Raw genomic sequence first — 27,671 nt, 5'->3', positions numbered from 1 at the left:
TTATTTGCCCCACGGGACCCTTTAATAACCCCAACATCATTCCTAGGGGGTCAAGAGGGGTCTACCTAGCCCCCTTTCATTAAATTCCCCCTTAGTTTTTCTCCTCCTCTTGTCTCTCGATCCTACCGAGAGATGGCGGCCGCACCGGACTGTTTAGAATGTTGACAGACACCGGAGAGCCAATCAGCTTCGCTACGCAAAGCTCCGTTACGCGAAAAGTACGCGATCTGGAGCGCTATCTGGGACGCTGTCACAGATATATCTGTTTTTTTAAACGTTAATTTCTCAAAATCCACTGGAGCACATATATTGAGACCCATCAAAGGCACATCGGGCTAACAGTCCCTATAATTTTCCCAAGTTTCGTGCAAATCCATTCAGCCGTTCGAGCTAAAAGTGAGGCCAAAGGCCCTATGGAAAAATGAATGGGAAAAATGCGTTTTGGGACCCCCTTTTTTCTCGGCCCCCCTTGACGGAACCCCCCCATATTTTTAGGGGCTGCTCAGAAACAAAATGTGCCATTTTCCTGAAAATTTCAGCTGATTCGGTCCACAAACACTAAAGTTATTAGACATAGAATTTTCAAAAGTTCCATAGAGAAAAAATCCTAACTATATATACCTACTGGCGACCGCCAGTAGGTAATATATATATATATATATATATATATATATATCAAAAGACAAAAGAGGCGGCACAATCAGGATGTCTGAGTTTAAGCCTTTATTTCAAGACTATTCACCCCACCAACGCGTTTCAGCCTTACACGGCCTTGCTCACGGTCGGTTAGTCCCTCTACAGTGTTTGTATATATACTGGCCCATAAGCAGCCAATTATGAGGCATTATGGGATATGTAGTTTTTTGTTACATTTTAGTGAAGAAAAAAATAATTAAAAGAAAAGAAAGACTTGGCATGCTTGTAATTTCAACATGTTATGAGTAACTTAATCAATGTTAAATAATACAGGGTCTAGTACCCTAGTCTTTTCATGATGTCGCCAGTTCTATTCATAGAGAATATAGGGTGTAGTACCCTAATTTCTACTGGGGCTTTCAGTCCAGGTGAATATGCAGGTCTTCCCCAAAGTTCATCCCTCTCGGGTGTTTGGTGCGGAGTCTGATAATCATCCGCGACTCCATTTGTCGTAGTCTGCGGACTACATCACCTCCTCTTTCCATTTTGTCTAGAACTTTTGCTCCGAAAAAATGCATCTGTCTCCAATCTCCGTTTTGGCATACGCTCATATGTTTGGCAGTTGCATATTGCATGTTGGAGTTTTTCACTGCCCTTATATGTTCCAAAATTCTTTTTTTCAACATGCACGTCGTGCTCCCTACATATTTCATTCCGCATTTGCATTGTATGATGTAAACAACATTTTTGGAACTGAAAGAGATTTGTTGATCTATTTTCATGGACTTGCCATCCGGTTCTTCAATCATTCTCATGTGTTTGCCAATTTTGCAGGCCTTACAAGAGTTGCAGGGTTGAAATCCATTACGTTGTGTACTGAGCCAGTTCTGTTTAGGTCTTTCTTGGAAATGGCTTTTGACTAGTAAGTTTTTCAATGCGGTGTTCTTTTTGTATGTTATTAGGGGAGCATTTCCAATGGTGGTTCCAATGTCAGGATCTTTTGTGAGCATGTGCCAATATTTCTTCATTATACGAGCGATGTTTGAGCTTTCTTTACTGTAAGTCAATATTAATCTTGGAGGAGCATTGGCTTCAGTTTTTTTCGGTTGTTCCATCAGTGTCTGAGTTCGTGTTTTTTGATCAATTTTGCGTTTGCATCTTTTTAACACTCTTTCATCATAGCCTCTCGCTCTGAATCGGCATTTACTTTCTTCAATGACCTTCTCAGCTTCTTCAGGTAAGGAGCAATTTCTCTTCAGTCTGGTAAATTCACCATATGGTATACTCCGTAAGAGGGGTGCAGGATGAAAGCTTGTACCATGCAGTACACTGTTGGTGGCTGTCTTTTTCCGGAAAAGGGTGGATTCCAATTTGCCATTGTGTACATATATCTTGGTATCCAAGAAATCAATTTCCTTCACACTAGTGTTACATGTGAATTGCAAACCGACATTGTTCTTGTTTAGTTTGTCGAAGTACATTTTGAATTGGTCATCCGTACCGTGCCAAATGATGAATAGGTCGTCGATGTAACGGACCCATAACATTATTCGTTCTAGATCTTCTTGGTTGTCTTCATTCCAGGCGATTGTCTTTTCCCACCACCCCATTGTGATGTTAGCATAGTTCGGTGACAGAGAAATGCCCATGGCAGTTCCACAGATTTGTTTGTAAAGCTGTTTGTTAAATAAAAATACATTGTTTTTTAAGCAGAGATCAATCATTTGCAACAACATGTTTGAATGGTCTAGATATGTGATGTTGCGTTGTTTCAAGTAATATTCGCAGGCCTGCATTCCGATTTCATGGCGGATCGACGTGTAGAGTGAAACTGCATCAATTGTTACTAAAAGGTAGTCAGGGTTCCAGGTCACATCCATTAGGGTTCTCAAGAAATCTCCAGTGTCTTTTATATAAGATGGTAGGGTCTGGGCAATTGGAGCTAGAAATTTGTCTGCGTAGTTTGAGATGTTTTCATACAGTGCCCCACATGACGAGACTATTGGCCTCCCTGGTGGTTGGTTTAGAGTTTTATGGATCTTCGGGAGAAAATATATACACGGTGTTATTGGGTGGTCAATCGTGAGATATTTTCTCTCTTCATCATCTATTAGACCCTTTTTGTGCCAAGTCTCCAAGTGCTCGTGTAGTTCCTTTTTCATGTTACTCAAAGGATTCATTGTTAACTTTTCATAGTTATTTAATTGGTTTAGTTGTCTCATAGCTTCTCCTGTGTAGTCAATTGTGTTGAGTAGGACAATGTTGCCCCCCTTGTCCGCTGGTTTTATGATGATTTTATCATTATCCATTAGCGTTTTGATGGCCACACGTTCTTCTTTTGTTAGGTTTTCGCGTGTCTTGTTTCTGACTTTAACCAGGTTGTCAAGTTCTTTTATTATTGCTTCTGAGAACATATCAATTTTGTTTCCTGGTGATAGGATGGGATAATATCTCGATTTTCTTTTTAAGCCAGTGACTGGTCTGGCGTCTGTTGGAATGTTTAGTTCCTCGAGAAATTCAGTTTCTGTGATGGAAGCTCCTTCCAGGTCAAACAATGTCTCAAAGCTATTTCTCATGTCAGGAATATCTGCGATGGTTTCAAAATGAATTGTATCTGTATGCTCATTGGCATTGATTTCTGGTACCGTCTGGTTGTCAGCATGTACCTTTGCAAGTTTCAACTTTCTGATGTATTTATAGAAATCTATGCGAGTCTCCGTGTAATCGAAATGAGCCTCCGGACAAAAAGATAAGCCTTTGTTCAAGACACGCTGTTCTGTTTCTGATAATTGGTGGTCTGAGAGGTTCACTATTAAGTTGGCTTCGGGTTGCGATTACACGGAGACTCGCATAGATTTCTATAAATACATCAGAAAGTTGAAACTTGCAAAGGTACATGCTGACAACCAGACGGTACCAGAAATCAATGCTAATGAGCATACAGATACAATTCATTTTGAAACCATCGCAGATATTCCTGACATGAGAAATAGCTTTGAGACATTGTTTGACCTGGAAGGAGCTTCCATCACAGAAACTGAATTTCTCGAGGAACTAAACATTCCAACAGACGCCAGACCAGTCACTGGCTTAAAAAGAAAATCGAGATATTATCCCATCCTATCACCAGGAAACAAAATTGATATGTTCTCAGAAGCAATAATAAAAGAACTTGACAACCTGGTTAAAGTCAGAAACAAGACACGCGAAAACCTAACAAAAGAAGAACGTGTGGCCATCAAAACGCTAATGGATAATGATAAAATCATCATAAAACCAGCGGACAAGGGGGGCAACATTGTCCTACTCAACACAATTGACTACACAGGAGAAGCTATGAGACAACTAAACCAATTGAATAACTATGAAAAGTTAACAATGAATCCTTTGAGTAACATGAAAAAGGAACTACACGAGCACTTGGAGACTTGGCACAAAAAGGGTCTAATAGATGATGAAGAGAGAAAATATCTCACGATTGACCACCCAATAACACCGTGTATATATTTTCTCCCGAAGATCCATAAAACTCTAAACCAACCACCAGGGAGGCCAATAGTCTCGTCATGTGGGGCACTGTATGAAAACATCTCAAACTACGCAGACAAATTTCTAGCTCCAATTGCCCAGACCCTACCATCTTATATAAAAGACACTGGAGATTTCTTGAGAACCCTAATGGATGTGACCTGGAACCCTGACTACCTTTTAGTAACAATTGATGCAGTTTCACTCTACACGTCGATCCGCCATGAAATCGGAATGCAGGCCTGCGAATATTACTTGAAACAACGCAACATCACATATCTAGACCATTCAAACATGTTGTTGCAAATGATTGATCTCTGCTTAAAAAACAATGTATTTTTATTTAACAAACAGCTTTACAAACAAATCTGTGGAACTGCCATGGGCATTTCTCTGTCACCGAACTATGCTAACATCACAATGGGGTGGTGGGAAAAGACAATCGCCTGGAATGAAGACAACCAAGAAGATCTAGAACGAATAATGTTATGGGTCCGTTACATCGACGACCTATTCATCATTTGGCACGGTACGGATGACCAATTCAAAATGTACTTCGACAAACTAAACAAGAACAATGTCGGTTTGCAATTCACATGTAACACTAGTGTGAAGGAAATTGATTTCTTGGATACCAAGATATATGTACACAATGGCAAATTGGAATCCACCCTTTTCCGGAAAAAGACAGCCACCAACAGTGTACTGCATGGTACAAGCTTTCATCCTGCACCCCTCTTACGGAGTATACCATATGGTGAATTTACCAGACTGAAGAGAAATTGCTCCTTACCTGAAGAAGCTGAGAAGGTCATTGAAGAAAGTAAATGCCGATTCAGAGCGAGAGGCTATGATGAAAGAGTGTTAAAAAGATGCAAACGCAAAATTGATCAAAAAACACGAACTCAGACACTGATGGAACAACCGAAAAAAACTGAAGCCAATGCTCCTCCAAGATTAATATTGACTTACAGTAAAGAAAGCTCAAACATCGCTCGTATAATGAAGAAATATTGGCACATGCTCACAAAAGATCCTGACATTGGAACCACCATTGGAAATGCTCCCCTAATAACATACAAAAAGAACACCGCATTGAAAAACTTACTAGTCAAAAGCCATTTCCAAGAAAGACCTAAACAGAACTGGCTCAGTACACAACGTAATGGATTTCAACCCTGCAACTCTTGTAAGGCCTGCAAAATTGGCAAACACATGAGAATGATTGAAGAACCGGATGGCAAGTCCATGAAAATAGATCAACAAATCTCTTGCAGTTCCAAAAATGTTGTTTACATCATACAATGCAAATGCGGAATGAAATATGTAGGGAGCACGACGTGCATGTTGAAAAAAAGAATTTTGGAACATATAAGGGCAGTGAAAAACTCCAACATGCAATATGCAACTGCCAAACATATGAGCGTATGCCAAAACGGAGATTGGAGACAGATGCATTTTTTCGGAGCAAAAGTTCTAGACAAAATGGAAAGAGGAGGTGATGTAGTCCGCAGACTACGACAAATGGAGTCGCGGATGATTATCAGACTCCGCACCAAACACCCGAGAGGGATGAACTTTGGGGAAGACCTGCATATTCACCTGGACTGAAAGCCCCAGTAGAAATTAGGGTACTACACCCTATATTCTCTATGAATAGAACTGGCGACATCATGAAAAGACTAGGGTACTAGACCCTGTATTATTTAACATTGATTAAGTTACTCATAACATGTTGAAATTACAAGCATGCCAAGTCTTTCTTTTCTTTTAATTATTTTTTTCTTCACTAAAATGTAACAAAAAACTACATATCCCATAATGCCTCATAATTGGCTGCTTATGGGCCAGTATATATACAAACACTGTAGAGGGACTAACCGACCGTGAGCAAGGCCGTGTAAGGCTGAAACGCGTTGGTGGGGTGAATAGTCTTGAAATAAAGGCTTAAACTCAGACATCCTGATTGTGCCGCCTCTTTTGTCTTTTGAAATTTCTTGGGTCAGGATCCGACCCCCAGGCAGAGCACACACTGCTGAGCGCGTCCCAGAGGCTGAAGGATCACTTTGAGTAACATATATATATATATATATATATATATATATATATATATATACATATATATATATATATATATATATATATATGTATATATACATATATATATATATATATATCCCACACAAAGGTTACCCTTCTTGGAAACGCCACACAAATGGAAGTTTTCTCCGTCACTTTTATTGTGGGCAACAAATACAGCGCACTTATTATTCCACACGAAGCGCCATACGCGTTTCAGACATATCGCCCTTGTTCGCCCCGACACCAAAGTTACAGACCATGGCTCCTAGAATCTCGGGAGCCATCTGTGGATTTGGGAGCATTAATGTGGGGCTGAACACTTTCAGAAACAGCATAGTTTTCCTCCATGCAACCCTCCTAGGGGAATACAGTTTTTTATGAACATTACACAGGTCAGCAGCCACTATGGAGTTAACGAACTACCCCAACCAAAATGCATTAGCAGAAATCCCATGAGGGCAAGGTGATGGGTTTAAAAGGTTCGTACAGTTGCGTGTGTTTTCAACATAGCCACTGAACAAGGTCGATATGCCAAAAACGAGTATGGTGCTTTGTATGGAGGATTAAGCGCGCTGCATCTGTTGCCCACAATAAAAGCGACTGAGAAAACTTCCATTTGTGTGGCGTTTCCAAGAAGGGTAACTTTTGTGTGGATATCTATCTATATATATATATATATATATATATATATATATATATATATATATATATATATATATATATATATATATATATATATATATATATATATATATATATATATATATATATATATATATATATATATATATACACACACACACACACGAACACTGTTTTAGCACTATGATGAAACTATATCTGCGATTCACTATTTTGGTGCTTATATTCACTTTCATATCTTATTATCGCAGCAAATGTATTCTATACAAGAACAATGTTTGTTCAATAAATATATTAAAGAATGTCCCATTGTGTATTCTATGTTGATTTCTTTGAGAACAAGATTGCACACGTGACTAAGAGAAAGGGTTCTAGATCTGTTACCATGATCCCTCAGGTATCAGGGTTGTCATGTTCAGTGGTTGCCAGAAACCATTAACCTCCTCTTTGAATTAAGGGGCTTGTGGTGGGACTGTGAGATAGCTGGTCGCTAGGTTAACATATACTGCGGGGGTGCATGGAATAAGTCTAGACAAAAGTTTATGTTGTCTACAAATGCGCAGATCCCACAGATTAGTTGGAGCTACATGACAAGCATGTTATTCAGGTGTCTTATTAGTATAAAGCAATTGGGAGAAATGAGTAATATTATGTTGGTGATATTACTTTAATATTGGCAGTCATAGAGCACTAATCTGAAGGATAACCAAATTATCGGTAATGGTATGCAAAAATTTTACCATGAGCTTGTGGTTCAATCAAGGCGACAATTTGATACTGAAATGTTACAAACCTTTCCATCAAAATATGGGATATGTAAAAGAAACAGAAGCAATATGCTAATAAGTTCAGAAGGTTTTTGGCCAGAGCGCAGTCCCATTGAGCTTGTCCCAGAAATGCTCCCCACATTGCAAGGCACCACAGGGCTCACTGACGCTCATATCATTAAACCCTTGCCACCCTTTGCTGCTAGCCATGTAGCACTGCCCTGTTTATTTCTTCATTATTGGCACCCTGTATTAACTTTGTATTGGCCTTGGACACTGTTTTTGTTGCTGGATTGTCTGTATTGCTGCTATCATTTTGTCTTGGTTTTGCATTGATTAATTTCATTCAACTGTGCGCCGTTTTGCTCTGTTGCTTTGTTGTTCAAAGCAAGACTTCCAGCTGCACTTCCCACCGACTATCGCTTCTGTGCTTTCCTCCGCCCAGAGCTCCTCCTCCTCCAATGACCTACTTAATGGAGGCCCCAGTGTGGCCACACAGCTGGCATGAGAAAGGCGTGCCGAAAGCAAGCCTGTCTGTGCCATCTGCGCCTAAAGCACACCCAGCATCAGGAGCCCTGGCTCCATAGACACCGAGCCCTGGACCCCAGACACTGCAAATATTGCTGCCTCAGCAGATCCGTTCACCTGCCACCACTGCTGTTTCACCTACAATTTAGGACCTCCTACCTGCAGAGCAATCTACATCACTCCCACTTTGCCAAATGAGATCACTCCGATGCCGCCTGCTCAACATCCAATCTCTCTGAAAACACGCTACCGATGTCTGGGATACCAAATCCACCCTTGCCCTCGAAGTGATCTTCATCACAGAGACCTGACTTAACCACTCCTCCATTCTTGACCTAACCACCGCAATGCCCAATTGCTACAAGATGACACACCTGGACTGCACCAACAAACACAGAAGGGGCATTGTCATCATTCACAAAGAAACAATCTGCGGTCCCACCACCGAAGAAGAAACTGCACTGATCATGGAACATCTCAATTTCCAACTGCACAATGACAGAACAATCATCAAAGGCACAGATCACCCACGACCACACACCGCCCTCTGGGGCACCATCGTAGACTTCATCGCCTCCATTGCCATTGAGTCCAAGCATTACATCTTTCTCAGAGATCTCAACTTCCACCTGGACGACCCCACAGACACTAACTTTGCCAACCTTCTGGAACACATGGGCAACATCGGCCTCACCAAGCTGGTCACATACCTTACACACAAAGCAGGATACACACAGGACCCAATCAAGTCAAATACAGTGATGCCTCAGAACTCACCTGAATCAACCAGTCTATCCTCCACTTCATCATCTCAGGATCATTGGGCACTGCTAGCAGCTGCCCCTCCAACAACTCATCCCACAGCTGAAACAAAGTGACTCAGGACCAATGGATCGATGCCCTCTATACCACCCAGCCCGACCCCACCACCAACATGGATCAAGCAGTCCAGAACTTCTCCAACTGGATCACCAATAACGTCGACCTAGTCTCCCCATCACACCAGCCAAGAATCACAGATCCACCAAACAAGGCAACTGGTACACAACATAAGTCAGGACAATGAAAGACAGCTGCAAACAACTGGAGAGAAGATGGAGCACAAGCATAGATGCTACAGGCCAAGTGTTTACCACTATAGAGGTTCTCCCAGTGAGTTGTCGCTAGTGCTAATGAGTGCATATCACAAAAAGTGAAGGACTGGTCTCACACAACACCTGGTGGCATGCTTCATAATTAACCAGTCCTCACACTCTAAAAACTTAGTTTGATAGAGGGCAGGCATACACCTGATGACAGGGATGCACTTCAAACTAAGTGGGGGCCCATGGAAAAAGATAGTGAGGTTAAAAGGCCATTATTGATCTCAAATTAAATTTGAATTTTGCTGACATCTATACGGTAATTAAAAGAAAGTGATCGGTGTAATGCGGATATTATTGTCCCCCCACCAATATCAATGGGGTCGACATGTTTCTGCCAAATGGCCCAGTAGGGTCCGTGGCATTTATCATGACCAAAACAAACAAGTAAACTGCGGGCTCCACTCTTACCAGACTGCAAGCGAACATCTAGTGGCCGGGGTGGGGCCGGCGTCCCCTCTGTGGATAGGTAGAACGTGTGGATGTCCAGAAACATCTACGTGCTGCACATGCGCGCTGGAGATGTTGAACTGCGCATGTGCAAAATTTACTATCTGATGCACATGCGCAATGATAAGTCTCGCGCATAGAACAATGGTGTTGAAGTTTAATATACTGGAGGATTGGCACATTATTTTGAGGTTGACACAAAATGCCACATAGTTTGCGAACCATGCATAATTATAAATGGGCCCAAGATGCCCCTGGTGCCATGATAAAACTAAATGTTAATGCCAGCTGTAACACGAGACATACTTGTATAATAAGCTACTGGGCTGATTCTATGCAGAATGGCGTTTTACATGCCGAATATCGACACAGTCATCCTAGGCGATGCACATTTCCTATGGTAGCTGAGAGAAGGACATTTGCTATGGTTGATGGGAAATAAAGACCCATAAGTAAAAGCAAGGTCTTTCACTGTTTCAGGGAGGTGGTATCAGTCACTATGGATTGTGTATAGTGCTATAATACTGGATAAAGGACAACATGCAGACAGGATGTTCATGTATGTAATGTGTAGGCATATGTTAGTTAAAAAGCTAATTTTAGCCAAGGAATGTCGTCGTTCAGACCTTCTTTTCATGTTCGAATAGGGTATACCCACCTCTACTCCCTGACATGGAGTGGTCTTCATGATTTTCAGGACCACCCATTTTAGGTCCGTGTCTTTATGATTGTGTTCCAGTAAATGTCTAGTGAGTTTTGTGTTGCTTTTTTTACAGCGTATGGTGCTGCGATGTTCGTTGATGCTGGTCTTAATTCTCCTGGTGGTCATACCCACATACCTCAAGTTGCAGGGGCATGTAAGGAGATATACCACATTTTCCGTGTTGCAATTGTTGAAGTTGTTCAATCTCCATGGGTGTGTGGTGCCAATGTCCACTTCCTTAGTGGTCCAGGTAAGAGGACATGCGACACAGCCACCGCAGGCAAAGTGTCCTGTTGCTCTTTGGGTGTTCCAGAGAGCCACTTGGTCATCTCCTCTTGCAGGGGGGTCTTTTGCCCGTACCAACTCATCTTGTAGGATTTTACTTCTTTTGAGAGCAAAACGTGGGGTTTCCCAACGTTTTCCTGTGCCCTGAAGGATGTGCCAATTCTTTCTTATGATTTTTTGTACAGTGTTGGAGACTGGTGTATATGTTGTTACACACACAATTCTGTTAGACTTCTCTTTCTCGTTGTTTTCCAGTAGAGCGTCGCAGTTTATATTCCTTGCTCTCTTCTTTGCTTTCCTGATCAGTTTCCTGGGGTAGTGTCGGTCTTGTAGGTTTTCCTCAAGGTCCTCTGCTTGTTCTTGAAAAATTTCCATCTTTGAGCAGTTTCTGCGTACCATGAGGAATTGGCCAACTGGTAAGTTGTCCCTCAGGGCATTTGGGTGATAGCTTTCATATAGCAGTAGGCTATTCTTGTCTGTCAGTCTGTTTTGAACCTTTGTGCTGAATGCTGATGCCGTCTGCATTCATCATGGTGTCAAGATCCAGAAAATCAGCATGGTCCTTACTGATGGAGTGGGTGACTCTCAAATGTCGATCCTTGGTGTTAATCCATTCCATGAATATATTCGCTGTATCTTGGTCCTCTTGCCAGTCAATGAAAACATCATCAATATAACGTTTCCATGTCCTCAGATTTTCATAGAATGGATCGCTTTCATGGCAGATGTGAACTTCTTCAAACCGGTGCACATACAGACATGCCAAGCTTGGGGTGAAAGTGCTGCCCATCGATGTACCAGTGATTTGATGGTACAGCACGTCCTCAAATTCAAAGACGTTTTCAGTCAAAGCTACCTCAGCACATTCCATGATGAAGTGCTGGGGTGTGAGGTAGTTCCAATCTGTGTTCAATAAAATCTGTTCCACAACTTCCATGGTACATCTTTGAGGGATGCTGGTGTACAGCGCCTTAATGTCCATGGTAATGAACAGGTCTTCCGTGTTGTTGGTTTCCATGTCCCTCATGAAGCATAGTATATCTTTGGTATCTCCTAGGTAGGACCGTGATTTTTGGACTATCGGTTTGAGGAACCAGTCACAAAATTGTGAAAGAGGCTCAAGGATGGATCCGATGCCGGACACAAATGGTTGACAGGGTAGCGATATCTTCTCTTTGTGAATTTTTGGGAGGGTGTAAAACCTCGGTGTTTTAGAGTTCTAATTCACCAGGAAGTCGGCCTCTTGTTTTGTGATCCAGTCGATGCACAATGCTTTATCTACCATACCCTTGATCTTAGTGCTGAGACGTTGTGTCGGGTCGTCTGAATATTTTTCAAAGCTGGCGACATGCGAGAGAAGGCGGTTGCACTCCTTCCGGTACATTGACCTGTTCATCAGAACGATTGCACCTCCCTTGTCAGCTGGTTTGACTGTAAGTTCTGTGTTGTTCTTAAGTTTCTCTAGGGCTTGTTGTTCATGACTAGTAAGGTTTTGAAAACCCTTCTTCTTTTTGAAGTTGATTTTTTCTACTTCCATGAGAACCACCCGCTCAAAAGGTAATATGTGGCAAGGGATTGTTTGAATTGGAGGCATGAATGTGGACTTTTTCCTAAATTCTGTGCCGGTCTTCTCATGTTGATCATCACTTGATACTCCGAAGTTGTTACGGAGCTTGATTTTCCTGAAGAATTGTGCCAGTTCATTGTTAAGCAAAAAGGAGTTATTCATCAGTGTCGCGACAAATCCTAGACCCTTGGACAGGACTGTTTCTCCATCTTCAGAGAGTGAGTAGTCACTGAGATTGACAATGTTTGTTACTCTCTGCTTGTCGATGGGCCATTACCTTTCCCCCTGCTCCTCGTTTACATTGCAACTGGATCTTGATCTTCCCACTGTACCCTTGTGTTCTGCCTTTTTTGTCTTCTTTTTCCCCTGCATCGGCCCCGGTATAAAAAAGGCTGCGGGCTCTGTGGGAATCCGAATCCTGGTGGGTAGTACGGTTGCTGCCAGAATCCAGAATGGGGCATTGGTGGGTGTATCATTTGTTGGTGGTAGTTTTGCAGTTGTCTCCCTTGATAGCCATAAGTGCTCTCGTCACTGCTACTTCCGCTTAAGCTCCTCTCTTCTCCGGAGCTGAAAGTCCAATTTTGTGGTGTCCCCTGAAGCGTTGCTGTTTTCTATTTTATTGTGGTTGGGGTGGTCTTTCGTAGTACTCGTCAGTGATATACGGGTATACAGGTCTCTCGGCTAAATTTCTGAGCATCTTTTTTTCAATTTAGTTAGTTTGGACAGGGTAAGGTATTCCTGGTATTCAGATTGATCTTTATTAATTTCCTCCAGTTTCTTTTTCAATACTGGTATTTGAACCATGGTTTTGAGTCTGCTCTCACTTTGTTGGATCTTCCCCAGAAGTGTGTCGGCTAGTTCCCTAGCTGTAGTGATAATGAGAACTAGCCAGTCCTTAGTGCACTTCCAGGCTATCCTTGACCAGTTGGTGCGGAATTCCTTGTTGTTAAGGAATAGTCTGGGCTCATTAGTAACTATGAGGCCCCTTGATGTGGTGTTCTTCCGCAGGTACTCCGTCATAAAAGCTCCATGTAGAGCTGTCTGGATTTGTTCTTTCTTTTTGGTGAACAGTGTCTCCCATTCGTCTGTATTCTGAATTTATACCCCTAAGGTCATTCCCACGGCTATAAGCTGTACGAAATGTGTAACCACAAACTCCAGACTGAATCTGGGATGAGGAAACCAGAGGCAAGGGGTGGAAGGAGTCGGCAGCTTCAAACAGAAACTTTTTACCACAATAGAGCCGCTCCCAGTGAGGTGTCGCTAGTGCTAGTGCTAATCAATTTGTGAGTGCAGGCATCTCACAAAACGTGAAGGACTGATCTCACACACCACCTGGTGTCAAGCTTCATTAATTGACCAGTCCTCGCCCTCTAAAAACTTGGTTTGATAGAGGGCGGGGATACACCTGAGGACAGGGATGCACTTCTAAACTAAGTGGGGCCCAGAGAAAAAAATTGTGAGGTTAAAAGGCCATTATAGATGTCAAATTAAAATGTAATATTGCTGGCATCTATACAGTAATTAAAACAAATTGATTGATGTAATGAGGATATTATTGTCCCCACACCAATATCAATAGGGTCGACATGTTTCTGCCAAATGGCCCAGTAGGGTCCGTGGCATTCTTCAGGACCAAAACAAACAAGTAAACTGCGGGCTCCACTCTTACCAATTTTCACTGAATGGGGTGATATCGATCTCACTCCACCGTAATATGGCCTGTATCTAAAGCCTGTAAGAAAAACAAGCGATTAAAAATCATAATAGAGCACTAGATACACAAAATAATATATATTCAGCCACATACACCAAGGATCTATTGTGAGTGGCTGGAAGTGCAGCAGCTGTGACAATCATCTGTGCACCAGAGAGGAGAAATTGTCTCCAAAATGCTTACCCTATAGTTGGAACACTGTGCCCCATAGGAGGGTGAGGGCAGGAGACCCGTAGGTCAAGTGCTAAAAAAGTAATGAGGAGAAAAAACATAATACACAATGTTTTAACGAAGATAAATACATAAAAAAACACACATGAGGTTCTGTAGTATATCAGATTCAAAATACCTGAAAAGGAAAACCATTCATCCACACATTCATACTCTTACTGATACGTGACGTGATCTCTGACTATGCGCCTCTATCTGTGCTCCTCCGCTTCTCGATATTAAATGAGTGGAGCGGCATCCTGTAATTTATAGTATCACCGCCAGGTAGTTAATGCCAAACACGGATTAATTGGGTGCTGGAGTGTGGCATCCGGTCTCCCAACATTGTGCTAATATGGAGGCATAGCCTGACCTACCAAATATGAGCTTCCCTGATTGCATATGGTCTGTGCAAGCGGACACGTAGTGGCCGGGGTGGGGCCGGTGTTCTCTCTGTGGATAGGTAGAATGTGTGGATGTCAAGAAGCGTCTACAAGCTGCACATGCCCATGTGCAAAATGTACAATTTTGAGTGGACGTTAGGATGATGTTGAGTGAGATGATGTTTTCCGGGGTTGGGATTTTCAAGTAGAGTTGAGTGTCTTCGGCATACATATGGAAGAGAATGTTCGTGGAGTTCAGTGCGTGAGCTAGAGGTTCCAAGGAAAGGTTGAAGAGGATGGGAGAAAGGGCGGATCCTTGGGGGACCCCCATGACTACTGGAGAAGGCTGGGAGAAGGAGTGGTTTGCCTTGAATCTTGAATAGATGGATAGCATTATTCCTCACAGGAGGAATGCAAAGAATCTGCCTACATCCGTCCACCTTGGAACCCCAGAACACTATCTGTGGTGTCCCTCAAGGTTCTTCCTTCTGCCAAACCTTTTTCAACACCTGCATGACACCTCTAGCTGACATCGTCAGAACCAACGATCTCAACATCATATCCTACGCCCACTATACCAAGCTCATCCTCTCGCTCTCAGAAGACCCCACCACCACTAAGACCAACTTCTACAACAGCATGAAGAATGTTACGGACTGGATGAAGGCCAACTGTCTCAAGTTGAACACTGACAAGACCAAAGTGCTGATCTTTAGCAACCACGTCTCTGCCCTGGAATGACACCCGGTGGGCAACTGAACTTGGATCCACTCCTTCAGCCACAACCTCACCATCATCCTGAATAGAAATGACAGATCAATACAGTTTCCTCTTCCGGCTTCCACACTCTTCGCATGCTCCATAGAATCATCAAATGGATTCCCATTGGCACAAGGAAAACTGCTGCACAAGCCCTAATCACCAGCTGGCTGGACTAAGGCAAAGCACTGTACACAAGAACCACCACCGAACTCATACGAAGACTCCAGACAATACAGAACTCAGCAGCCAGACACATCCTCAACTTGGCCAAATTGACCCACATCACTCAACACCTTAGAAACCTCCACTAGCTACTCATCCAGAAAAGATGACAGTTCAATTTATGGGCACACGCCTATAAGGTCCTCAACGACCAAGGACCAGTACCATGAACCACCGCTTGAACTTCCAACAACCATCCAGAGACCTTCGCCCCACCTCCCTTGCACAGAAACTGCATATACTCAGAAGCCACAGCGGAGGCTGGTTCTTCTCCTACCTCACAGCCAAGTCCTCAAACCGCCTTTCTCTCCATCTCCAAACAACACCCTTGCTGGACTACTTCAGGAAGAGACTTAAGGCCTGGCTTTTCAACTGAGCCCAGAAACCCAGTGCCTGGATACCCTCATGGGTGATAAGATGTGTTTTACAAATATTGATTGATTCCTGATACTAATAGGAAAATGTAACATTCGATGTTTCACACTTTTTTTGAAAAGTTAGGACAGTAGTAAGTCCAGTTATCAAGGAAGCACCCTAAGTCAGATATATATTACACGCAAATATAAATATATTAGTTAATGTCCAGCAGCCTCCACTAAGAGATTCCTTTTAAGATAATGTTGCATTTCATATTTCCGAGAAGATCAATCACCTTATTTGAAATTACGTCTTCCAAGGATACAATCCGAATTTTAGGCTGAAGCTCTTTAACCATGTGTCAACAGGCCCAATTTTACAAGGGGACAGGTATTTAAACAGGTATCAGAATGTGTGGTGATTGATAAAAGCAATTAAAAAAGAAACTGTGTGCTCACCACCATGAGAGGTGGCATGTGTTAGTTCCAAGCAAAAACTGAATGCATTAAAATACTCGGTGAGGAGAACACTTCATTATACACTGTCCTAAAGCTGAGTATTTCTTGGCATGGTCCTGTGTAATGTACAATATGCCAGGATCCCATAGAAATGCTCTACATCTCTGCCATTCTTAACTTGTGGTCCACAGACCTCTTATGAACATGACACTTACTTAGGAGGACAAAGACAGCTAGGAAAATTACATAATTCTAATAAATTAATAAACTAGAGATATATAAAGTCCAAGATGTGAAATGAGGATTTCAAATGCTCTGTAAACGTGAAGAGATTTGAAATTGAAGAGTCAAAATTAAGTGGTATTGTCAGCTTGATTTGTGGGAGCAGAACAAGAACAGCAAACACAATCTATTATGGACCATTGGTGGCCTCCATCAAAGAAATGGTTTGTGCTAACAACGAAAGATCATGCATTAAGAGAAAAAAGGCAAGGTAGAAGTTTTATAAATAAAACTCCAAACTTTCCATTAAAATTTTAATTTAGATTTTGTTTTAAACTGTTTGTGAATTAAATCTAATAATATTTAAATATATGGTTTCATTATTTTTGTGTCTGGTTGATTTACACTTGTTTCTGTATGATGTTTAAAACTTAAAAAATGCATAGACAAGGGTCCATTCTTTCAGTAGTTATTCATTTGGGGTCCACAAAAGTCAAAAGGTTAAGACAAGTGGAGTCAGGGGGGGATTCTACCCTCATACTTAATCCTATAAGTAATTTACCAAATATTTATGACAATCTTAGTTCTGTTCAGTCATTAAGCTTTAGAAGGCCACCTGAGAATTCCCCCAGTGCTTCACCCAGTGGATTTTGGGATGCATGGGGTTTCTAAAATTATTTGTTATCATGACCAAACAGAATGTACATGGTCTCACAGGAGAAAGACAAAATACAAAGAAGCAGTGGATGAGGTTTTTCATTACAAAAGTGGTGTGGGATGTTCATATCAAAACCCACTGCTTTACTTTTCTCATGTCACAGATCTTTTTCCAAATGTTAAACTGAACTGAGGTTAGGTCCAGGTAATCATATTGTTATTGTGTCCAGTTTATTATAGATAATAATTTTAGCAAGACCCTTTTTTGCAATGCACAGTCTAATTAGCAGAAGTGATAACTCAGAGTTAGGCAGAGAGACTATTGTTGATGTGGGTAGGTAGTCTTGCCAGGCTGGCCAGACTGTTGGTGATTCTAGCTGGATTTATATGAATTAGTGCATTTCTTTAGCGGACATCAAGAACCTCTGAGACAAGTCTGTCAGGGCTAGAGAGGTTGCAACATTTTCCTAATTACCCTTGGCCCCCATATAGTTAAAAAATAGTTATTGTCCAAAAAGTTTTAAAACGTCACACATAAAATTCCAGAAAAATAGTCAAAAGTATTTCTCCACACTGGTGCTTTTTAGGTTGCTTCAGGGCTGTATCCAATGACTCTTCATTTCATCAAAGTTAGAAAGAGTGCACAACTGATAAGTTCCACAACATCCTTCCGCAATTCCACTAGATAAATAGTTTTGCTCTGAACGAGATTTCTGTTCAAGGACCAGTCACTCCATGCACCTACTTTTTTTTAACAAAAAATATGTCATAATTTAACCTCTATATGATTTATTTTATGGCTGAGGAAACCAAACAGAACATTATTCTTAAATCCTAGACAGCAACTTTTCATGAATTAGAAGTCTACTGGCTGCATTAAAATCTCCTCTTTACCACGTAAGCTTCCATGTTTACAAACAATATTTCTTACTCCTGAGCTGAAAAAGTAGCATGAGCACCCTAAAAAGACCAGGGAGATCAGTGCTTAGTGTTTAAAAAACAAAATGGCTTATTTACATGCCTCTTGCGGTGTGTAGTGTTTTTTTGATGCTCCGGCGGTGCAGTGTGCTGGCCCATATTCAAACTGCCACGCATAGCCATCCTGCATGGCTTTTCATGACCTTGTAAATATGGCTCCTTTCCATGCATTACTTTAAATGAGAGGGGTGTGCATAGGGTGTTTCTGTGGCTCTTCCCACACAACACACATGGTTTCTGCAGCATTCCCAGATTTACGTTTGGAAACTTGGGAATGTGTCAGAATCTTACACCTCCTCAGGGTAGGCATAAGAGTGGCGCAACGAGGAGAAATACTTTTATTTCTCCTTGTTTTTTCCTCTTTCTATGTGTGTTGCATTATGCAGGCAAGTGCAAGGGCACACGGCTGCTGTTTTAGCGCCGGATAGGGGCTGGAAGAGGGACATGCTATATTGCTATTGCTATAAGCACAACGCATCCCTGTGCTTTTAAAATGACTCAGCAAAATGTTTTACCCCACAACACTGCATTATTTTCTCTGAAATACAGCCCTGAGTGCTATGGCTCTAGGCATCATTCAGCATGCAACTGCAGTTTGCACAACCACTTCCCTGCCAGTGATGCAAAGTGCCAGTTCTAATGGCCTTGACTCGCTTTTATTTTTTAGTATATATTGAAGTGCTAAAATATTCTGTGCTGAAATAGGGAGACAACACCACGCACCATGTGGTGGACTGTCATAAAAAAGTGCGGGTGTTGAGAATTAGGGGGCATATTATCAAGGAGGCGATATGAAATTATCGTCGCTTTTGCGGCGATAATTTAATTGCCTTATCAGCAAAGACACGCTATCGTGTGTTTTGCTGATTTAGCAAGCCTTTCAACACCGCCCAGCTTTGCATCTCTAATGAGATGCAAAGTGGGCATTCCAGAGCAAAATAATAGGAGAACGGTTGTTAAGCGACATTTCTCCTATTATCAAGCTACACGCTAACAAGCAGAGCGTTAGGAAAAGTAGCGCTAACCACAGTTATTGCTACTTTCCTAACGCCTGCTTGTGACCTGATTTAGCCATTTAATCCAATGGGAGGTGGATTACATGGCTAAGATTCCCCTGCCATATCAACAAGGTTATCGAAAACCAGCGATATTCCATTGAAAACGGCGATATTTCCCGCTATTGCTGGGATTTTTATCTCCATGGTGTGAAGCGTTGTTAATACAACGCTAACATGAAGATTATCGCCAGCGATAGATTTTCTCACACTAACAGCTTGGTAATATGCCCCTAAGTGTCGATTGCATGCACTGGCAAATGTGGGCACAAATTAAGCTCAGGGGTGAGAGGCAACCAAAGAACTTCCAGGGCTGAAAAAACAGAGTGGGAGGCATGCTTCAATCTCATCTAGAGATTAAGGCAATGTGAGGAAATCTCCTCTCACTCCCTTTCTTCTATTATGAAGGAACCATTTGTAGCTGGACAGAGAGCAGAAGGCCAGGCATACACATATTTTTATATAAATTGCTTTCTCTCCTGAACCCATACATGCAATTAGTGGTTACTATCAAGATACAGTACAGATACCTGAAAAGTAAAATTAACCTCCTAAAAGATTCTATCAACCTAAATTATCAATGTGCTTAATATTGCAATGCATAAATACTTGTAATTATGAAATAACAGTATTTTACATTCAAAGAAGAAGCTTTTTGCAGACAAGATATATACTTTTCATTTAGTGAGAAGAAATATTTCAGCATAAATTTGGTAATGGTTATATTTTTTCTTTACAAATGCCTTATTACGTTCCATATTTGTATCAATGTTTTCAGAGAACTACTGCATGCATGAGGATTGACCAGCACGATTATTGGCCAACCATTACGCGTCGTATTGCCAAATATATTAATCAGTTCCCTACTTACTAGGGACCTATACCAGATGATTCATCACTGTATATTTTAATCAGGCACTTGAGTACCCCTGCCGAGCATTCTATTGGTGGAGATTTTCCTCCCTAAAATATGAGTGTTAAGACCTCTAATAGTTGATGCATGAAGAATAAGCCTTGCCCTGCAAATTCCCCAGCTATGCTGTGTGTCGAACTAGGATTAATGGACCCTTGTTGTCGTGGTTATCCAAAGCATTGGCCATGCACATAATATTCCAATGTATAACTTCCGCCAATTAGGATTGATTACTTTTCTACTCTTCTGAGATTGTCCTGTGGTCTGAAATAGTTGGTAAAACGGTTCTTAATTCATTCAACTGCATTTTTTGTACTAAGATTCCAAACCAATTCAGACCAGAAAATGAGGCTAGCATAGACATTTGACAAACAAATGCTAAAAAGTCAGAAATGTTAAGGTATCATTTGAATGCCAGTACCAGTATTTCTTCAGGAAAAGAATGGGACATCTGACCAGAAAATGTCTGGAAAGCATTTAAGACTAAAATCCAGCAACAGTTGATCTCATTCTGAGCTCTTATTAATAGTACTAAGCACCTACAATGGTAAAGTTGCAGGCTGATTTGGCATAGGCTGAGAAGGCTGTTCTTTCAATAGGTTCCCATGAGTCGACCACAACCTTAGAGATGCCCCACTTACCCTGTGCATGATTTATACTGTGAGCAGGGGTTGCTTATATCCAATGGCATAGGCCAACGGAACTAATAAAGAATGGGAGACAGCGACATATTGCTTCCACAGCTGTCACGGAAAAAACATTCACGTAATTTAATAGAGAGCTTTATAGATCCAGAGACCAGAGTAGATACTTTTAATACTTGTAAGATATTTTTTAATCATCATCGACGACCCCGCAGGGCACAGTTCATGCTAATTTGGAGGGAATTGATAGCTTCTTGGGCAGAATACAATCCTCAGCCTTGAGGAAAAGGCTTGAATTGAACGTTCTCTTCCTATTTCCAAAGCTGAGTCTGCCAAGGCTGTATTCGTTTAGCGTCTAATGGCAAACCCACTGGTGAAGACAGCTCACTCACTGAATGTTTTCGCGCCAGGATACTCCGGCAGTAATGGAGCGCGTTATAAAACAGCATAATAATGTTATAAGATGTTTTTCATATTGTTATCAAGAACAGGCTTGCATTTGTATGCCAGGAAGGTACTCAGATGCACTCCTCAGATTATCAATGCTGCTTGAGTCTTCTGCAGAGGCGTTCAATGGTCTACCCAGAGTGTAAATGCTGCTTGGCTTAAGACTTTGCTCTGCGATTCCAGCTGCACACAAAACATGCAAGTAGAATCAAGACAAACTAGACTTTCCAGAGTGGCACAGGACTCTCTTGAGACTTGCAATGGTGGCAGCTATGTTAGATCCATTGTGTATCAATTCCTTGTAGTTCAGAGCACTACCTGCTAGGCAATCATGATACTTAGTTGACACAGCCATAATCTCATTGCAGGGAGAATGGAATTCATCAACTTCTAAAGAGAGTTGCAAAGGACCTTGATTTTTAGAGAATTATTCCGCATAAGCATTATAGACAACAGATTTAGACTTTGATTTGCTCTTCACTACTGGAGTGGCACTTTAGTACTGGAGTCATCCGTTCAAGGAGAACAAGCTCTATACACCATAGTCATTCCTTTTACAATTACGACCTCTATTACTGCTATACACAGGAGGAGCCAGTGAATTTTCCATAGTGTACAGACTATGTTTATGTTACTTGAATCACATGTGCTTATAAGGTATTGCCAGTATAGGGAAATGAAATTTTATTTCCGGGAGTGAACGAACAATACTAATGACTATTAGATGTCCTTATTTTACATCTGGTAAACAGTGTGTACTGAGAATCATTAAGATCACAACTTGGTTGCTAACTCACCTAATGTAGATATGGATATTGGAACATTTAATACAGTTCAGGTTATTACATACATTATTTCCAAAGGTTATTTATATCTTTCAGCTTTGGGAAGTCATAGAGTTATCAGCAGTCACAGAGTGTGTAATATATGGAGATTGCCACAAGATATGTCAGATATCATAGTAGAAATAGTGTAGAATAATATACTTGACCAAACACTAAAATAATGATTTCTTGTTGCAGAGTTCTAGGCCGCTGCAGTACAGAATAAGTCCAGTAGTAAGAACAGGTGAAGCTATTCAGCGAGTATACTCCCCTCTCCCTTTAGCCATTTTCCTTCCCACAATATAGTGTCAAATGGCATAGATATTTTTGCATGAACTGCAGTGAATTCAGGAAAATGTGAATACCAGCATTCGCCTGTTGCATCTGGATTACTAGATTAGAACAACTGTGAAAGTTACTAATTCCGCCCTTGGATTAAATATGTAATAATATCCTGCATTAGAGTGGTACGCCCCCATCGTTGTGAGTAGTGACTTCCCTGACCCCGCCCGCCCCGACATGGCAACCCATCCCGAAATGAGTGTTCAGGGCCCCCGCCCGCCCCGTCCCCTGCCATGAGTGTTCAGGGCCCCTGCCCGCCCCCATCCCCGCCTGCCCCGACCCCCACCTGCCCCGACATTGTCCATGGGTCCTCCGGAGCCTTATCTCAGCAGCTGCTCCTCCCCCGCGCTCCTCAGTTCACCGCCCGCCACTCCTTGCCGCTCGTCACCGCTCCTCCTCGCCTGTCCGCCGCTCCTCACCGCCTGTCCGCCGCTCGTTACCGCTCCTCCCCGCTTGTCCACCGCTCCTCCCCGCACCATGTCCGCAGCTCCTCCTCGCGCTCCTGGACGCCGCTCCTCCTCGCGCTCCTGACATCAGCACGCAGGTCATGGCCGGCGCTTCTTCCACGGGACTACTTTTTTTTTGCTAAATTTTATAAATAACGTATATTTTTTAACTTTATATAGCCTATGTCCATCTGCACACCCTGACGATTACAACGATGTATCAGGTGTGTGGATTGGCGCTGTGGTTCCCGAGTTTACCCGCCTTAAAGATTCAAAGTTCTTCCTTTATAATAGTAGTATAGATTCAAAAAGCAAGATACTGTTGAATATCATGGTCCGGTGTGGTGTATTGCCATGGTCATAAGACTGTTTGCCTGTAAATAGCTACAAATTTAAACAATGCAACCTTTTTTCATGAAAGCCATGCTTTAGGTCCCTGAGTGCACTGCTATATGTCACCAAGTCCTGCAATCTGGCTAATACAATCCTATGCAGAATTCTAACAGAGATTTCTATTAGCGATGCTGGTCTGCAACTGGAGGACCCTATCTGGGCCCAGACATTCCGTCTTCAATAGTTGATAATGGGAGGAAACTGGCCTTGATCATGCTTGATCTATCGGCCACGTTCAACACTGTTGACCATTCACTTTTGGTCAGCCATCTCAAACAGGTCGACATCAGGGATCAAGCACTAAATTTACTCCGCTCATTTATATCCAATTGTGAGCAAGCAGTGACTCTGGGAAATATTTTCCACTGAGCTTTTTTAACTTCCCTGCAAGGTCCCTCAGGGGTTCTTGCTAAGTCCTACTCTTTTTAATATGTACATCACCCCCCTGTTTGAGCTCATTAGATCATTTGGCTTCTTAGTCCTCTCATACACAGACGGCACTCAGAGAGTGGTGTTGATCTCCTCAAACCCAGATATAGTTGCCAGGAGGTTTAATATCTGCATGAGAAACATTGTGGAATGGATGCCTGAAAAAGAATTCAGAGAAGACAGAGATAATGCTTTTTAGAAATTACACTTCCTTTTTTAGTACAGCATGGCGGCCATCCAGCTTAGTTTCTCTTCCATTCTTAGCCCACAAAGAAAATCCTTCCCTTCCTTCCCCATAGCTAAAAAAACAGTAATCTCAACTCTGATAAATTCGTGGCTTGATTATTGCAATGCTTTGTATGTGGGCACTCACCAGTGCATACTCTGTAAGTGACAAAAGCTCCAAAATGCTGCAGCCTGAGTTCTGCTGAATCTCCCGACATTATGTTCTATATCTCAGAGCATCCACAATTTGCACTGGCTACCCATGAGGGAGCATATTAATTTAAGCCCTGTGCTGGGCCCATAAAGCCCTTCACAGAGTTGGTCCTCTTTCCCTCAAAAAGGTTTTTAGGTTGTATACACTCACCCGCAATCTTCGATCTTCTAAGGCCAACAAGGTAAGTAAGTAAGTATAGTTTTTATAAAGCGTGTGAATGCCAAGGCATCTTAGTGATAGGGATTGCTATTACCAATCAGAAGAGACGGGGAGGCAAGTTCTATTACCCCAAAGCAAATAGCCATGTCCTTAAGGATTTTATGAACACTTAGTTACTAGTTTGAGACCTCAATTTTAATGGCATGGCGTTCCATAACTTACCAACCAAGTGGAAGTAATTTCTGCCCCCCCCCCACTTTGCCATCTTGGCCCTGGGGATGACCAACAATCGAGCAGTGGATAATCTAAGATTGCGTCGAGGGAAATACCGCTTAAGGGTCTTCTGGATGTCGATGGAGCCGGAGCCATGGAGGGCCTTGTGGACAATGCACAAGGCCTTAAATGTCACCCTAGCCTGCAAGTCCCTGATGCTATTTGAAATGGGACTAAATTCAGGGACTTTTAGTATTATGCTTGCTGCCGCTTTCTGCAGAGATTGAAGCTTTCGACTGCATACGCTTTTGTACTCCCACATAGAGAGCATTACAATTGTCTATCTTCTATAGAACCAAGGTGACAATTACTGTTTGTTCTGTAATTCAAATAGGACGAAGGGGAAGATCTTTTTTAGGATCTTCAAGGTGTAAAAACAGGAACCTGCGATTTGATTAATCTGATCTGAAAAGGACAGCTGATCATCTAGAGTAACTCCCAGATTATTATTTTTTTAACGGGGGCACGGTCCAGTGACAGCTGGCCACCAGGAGTTGAATAGTAAAACCTCAGTTTTCTCAGTGTTATCTTGAGACAGTTTTCCTGCATCCATCTGATGGTGTGTGCTGTGCAGTTGTTAAAACTTCCTTGCCACATCTTCTGACTCAAATGATAATGATGCCACTTTTTGTGTGTCATCCGCGTAGCAATTTGCGAAGAAACCATGTGATCGAATGAGTTTCGCCAATGGAGTGACATAAATATTCAACAGAGTAGTGGTTCCTAGAATCAATAAGGCCAATTGGGGAGGAAGAATTCTTTGACACATCCCCTGTAAGTGGTAACATGCACTGCCTGACCACATTAGAGCACTTATATATCAGCCAAAGAATAACATTTCTCAGATAGAAAATATAACTGCTTGCAACATGCTGTTTTTTAAATTGACCTCAGATAATACCCCTAATCCGAACAATTTAGTTGTGTACCCTTTGTACCACTTGGTCCAGTTTTACTTTAGAGTCAACAACAGGACGTGATCTGAATTACTTTTGGCTTATTCTTTACAAACACCCCAGAAGAATGAAATCTGACTCCACCAACTGCCATTAAAATAAGCAATCTGCAGCCCACGCACAGATCTTTGCAGAAGGTGCTTTATCAGGGTGTGTTACATTGCATATAATCAGGGCCTCTGAAATTATGCAGCAGGGCAGCACCAAATATTGTGGCAGGGTTCACTAAATTGTGCAGCAAAAAAGGGCAAACTGTGCGGCATAATGTGAAACACGTTTTGGTAGTATTACTGCATTACTTTGTCATTTTTACATATGGCAATACTGTCTGGGCAAATATTTCCCTTCATAAGTACTAATTTAACAACCAAACATAAAATTAAGCAACTGAAACATGACCAGTGACCAAAATAATGCGAGAAAAAGAACAGCTACAGAATTGCATGATTCCAGTTACCCTGCATATAAATAATGTTTTAAATACTAACTGTTCATGATGGTGTTATTCTGAATGTACCTTTCTAAACATTGTTATTCTTAATGTACCTTTTCAAACAGTAGTAACACAGATGTCATTAATAGAGGTGTATAAGCTTCTTAAGGCAAAAACGTGTTTTTGGCCTGCAATTATAACAAGAGCAGAGGCAGTTATTCAGACTAATTCATGTCTCTGGGGTTCTGACTGCAAAATCTGTTCCATTGCTCTTTTTTGAGTGTTCTTTCTTAGGGATTTTACGATATTCCCCGCTGAGGTATTGCGGTGTAAATTGAATTCCGATCATCAGTGTTAGCTCATTTGGATGACTGCCATGGATTGACTGGAAGTCCAGTGCTACTAACTGTTAGGGTAAGTGTCATTGAATGCTGTTACTTGATCAAAAAGTCTTGTTTTTGTATAGTGTTGCCCATAGAAACCAGACTCGATGGTCATTTAAACATTAGAGTAACATGCATTAAAGCCTAGGTGTTGTAAGGTAGCATTTGCATTTTCCTTTGGGCCACCATGATGTGGCCAATATTCTGATATGTCCATGTGAGGAAGTTTCATTCCAAAGTTTGTTACGCTTTTTTTTCCCTGCAATTTTTTATCAAGTTCTCAGCAAAATGTTTTTATTCCCTATTGTTAGAACGCTGAGCATTCATTGATGCCAGGTAGCTTTGGAGTTCCTCCAAAAACGGGGGACCCCTATGATTTGTATAAATGTATGTTCTCTTGCCATTAAAAGAAGGAATTAATTGCTATTTTAATCCATTCTTACCTGTTTTTATCTCCATCTAGAAAAGTTTTTAAACACTGACAGTTGTGCCACGATATTACTTATTTATCTTGCAACAAATTAGCATTTGCACTTTACAAGTCCACTCAGGCAAGTATCTATTGGGCAGGGTGATGCACCCTTTTTTCTCTTTAGTATATTGGTTTGCTGCTAATATCTTAAGAATGGCATGATTCTGATAGGAAGTTTTACATTGTACACATTTTAAAATCAGTGTGATCATTGATATGTGATGAACTCCTTTAATGTAATGTGATGCATTCTAGCTGTACTTTTATGAGCATAGTTGTGGTTGAAAATAAAGGTTTAATATAAATCTTAGAGCAACATAGTTTTTACATAAAAACCCTTCCATGTTTTTGCATATTCGGGATCCCCAGGGTCACCCCATGGTATCCCAGGGGTGGGGGGTCAGTTATCTATAAGGTACGCCTTTATAAAATGAGTTTTTATATGCCTGGGTAAATTTTACATTTCACTCCCCACATTGTATTAAAGAGCTGCTCAAATTTGACTTTGATAGACTAACTGGGTATAGAAGATCTGCAATATTTCTGCCGGTTCAGAACCCAATCTCCACTGAGGACACCATCCGCCTGATGAACTCCATCCACTCAGGATCCCCCACATACCCATGTCCTCACCACATCTTCAACAAAGCAGACTCCGTCATAGCACCGCACCTCCGAGATGTCATCAACTGCTCCTTCAACTCCGCCACCTTCCCGGAAAGCTGGAAACACGCTGAACTCACCGCCCTTCTGAAAAAACCCACAGC

Source organism: Lissotriton vulgaris, chromosome 1_1 (genome assembly GCF_964263255.1).
Source record: "Lissotriton vulgaris chromosome 1_1, aLisVul1.2, whole genome shotgun sequence".
In the NCBI taxonomy this organism is placed as follows: domain Eukaryota; kingdom Metazoa; phylum Chordata; class Amphibia; order Caudata; family Salamandridae; genus Lissotriton; species Lissotriton vulgaris.
Note: the sequence above shows the minus strand (reverse complement) of the source record.